Raw genomic sequence first — 2,658 nt, forward strand, 5'->3', positions numbered from 1 at the left:
TATGAATGTCCATTTTGTATCTGTGTATTCAAAGTGGTTGGGATAGATATATAGTTGCATTCTCTTAATGAATGGAATGATTTTTTCTAATGGTGTTTGTAAATAGGATCACAAGTCTGCATCTTGTACAGCAACTAACCACTTAGAAGAATATATGCAGTGTATTATTTGTTGAAACTGTACTTTTGATTTGATTTGAAACTGTCTCATTGCTATATGTTTATCAATAGAACTTTGAAAAGAAAAAAAATTTTAAGAAAAATCTTTTTTAAGAAAAAATAAATAAATAAAAGGATTAAACAAAATTGATAAACGCTTTGCCATACTAAGAGAAATCATGAGAGAAAAAATTCACAGTCAACCCAAATAAAGATGAAACAGAAATATTAAATGGATACCACTAAAGTCCACAATATTACTATTTTCAAACTAATATTCTAGTAAATTGAAAAACTTAAAAGACATGGACAAATTTCTAGATACAGATGACCTACTAAAACTGGACTACTAAAATATAAAAACCTAAACATATTAGTTAAAAAATAACAATGAGATTGAACCAGTAATACGGTCTTACAGCCAAAGAAAGCCCAGAACAAGACACGTTAACTGCTAAATTTTACCAGTCCTTTAAAAAATCAAGACCAGTCCTCCTCAAACTAATCCATGAAATTGAAAGGGAATAAATATTACCAAGCTCATTTTTTGAAGTAAACATCATTCTGATATGAAAACCAGGCAAGGACACAACAAAAAGAAAACTATAGACCAACAAGCTTGTTGAATTTAGATGCAAACATCCTTATTAAAATATTTGCAAACCAAATTCAACAGCATATTAAAAATATCACATACCATGATTAAGTGGGCTTCATCCCAAGAATATAATAATGGCTCAACACATGCAAATCAATGAACATAATGTACCCCATAAACAAAAGCAGGATAAGAAACACTTTATTCACTCCATTGACACAGAAAATGTCCTTGACAAAATTTATTATTCTTTCCTGATTGAACGCCTGAAGAAGCTAGGTATTAAAGGATAACACCTCAATATTACTATACAAAACAAATAGATGTAGATATAGATGATATAGGTATAGCTATAGATGATATAAAGATATATAGATGATATAGATAATATAGATGATATAGATATGGATATAATTTCCTTTTATAAAACAATAGTGAACTAGTTGAGAATAACTCCATTCACAATAGCTTCAAAAACAAAATACTTAGATTTTAACCTAGCTAAATAAATGATGTTCACAATGAAAGTACCAGAACTCTAAAAAGTGAAATTGAAGAAGGTACTAGAAAATGGAAAAACATCTCACAACCATAGATTGGACAAAATGAATATCGTTAAGACAGTCATATTGATAAAAGTGAATCTACAAATTCAATACAATTCCTATCAAAATCATACCGAAATCCTTCACAGAACTAGAAAACACAACATCAAAATTCATATGAAAACACAAAGTACCTAGAATTGTCAAAGTAATCCAAAGCCAAAAGTGCAAGCCTGAAGATATCACACAATATCCAATTTCAAATTACACTACAAAGAAATAGTAACAAAATCAGCATGGTACTGACACAAAAGTAGCGTATGCCAAAAGACACAAACCAAATTCAAACAAGTTCAGATGCCCAACTCTGAACAAAGGAGCCAAAAAATAATATGCTGAACTAAAACCAGCCTTTTTGACAAATGATACTGGAAAACTAGATATCCACTTGCAGACTATTGAAATTAGATCTCCATCTCTGACCTTGTATAACAATCAATTCAAATATATCAAAAGACATTGGTGCAGGCAAAGATTTCCTAATTAGTCTCCAGTAGCAACAAAAATAATAGCAAGAATCAACAAGTAGGATAACATCAAACCAAAGAGTTTCTGCACACTAAGTGAAATTACTAATAAACTATAGAAAACGAGAGGAAAAATCTTTACCAGCTACTCTTATTTTGTTTTATGTTATTTTGAAGAATAAAAATAAATAGCAGAAACAAAGACAGAAACTTGGTGACATACAACAGTACATATGTTACAGATTTTCAAAACAAGAATAGCTAATTAATGATGGTTGTTATATTATCTAATTTTATTATGAAATATGTTGCTCAGTTATGCAAATTATGCAAGACTGGATAAAGTTATGCAAGATTGGACAAATAACTGAATATTAACTCTTGATTTCCATAAACCTTATTTTTTCTTCTCTTATTTACTTTTCTTTAAAATTTATTTTAAAGAGTATAATAGTAATCAGTAAGACATTGGAAGTGGTACACATTAAGAACAAGATGAAAGGTATTCTACCATAGTTTTTGTATTACATATTGTTGTCCTCAAAGTAGTTGCTCAGATCACAGATATCAGCATACAGAATTAGTCAAGGTGAAAAATCTAAACATTAATTGCTATTTTTAAAAAACTAATGGAAATTAGTAGTGCAATCTTCTCAGCCATCCTGTATATAAACTTGCATAATTTCTCTCCATTCCTTTTTCTTATCTTTTTTTCTTCTCTTTTTTTTATTTTTCCCATAATTTTATTGAAAAACAAATAACAATGAGACAGTTTCAAACCAAATCGGTAGAACAGTTTCAATAATTAATACATTGCATACATTCTTCCT

The sequence above is a fragment of the Octodon degus genome, unplaced genomic scaffold, assembly GCF_000260255.1.
Source record: "Octodon degus isolate 3935 unplaced genomic scaffold, OctDeg1.0 scaffold00010, whole genome shotgun sequence".
NCBI classification, from domain to species: domain Eukaryota; kingdom Metazoa; phylum Chordata; class Mammalia; order Rodentia; family Octodontidae; genus Octodon; species Octodon degus.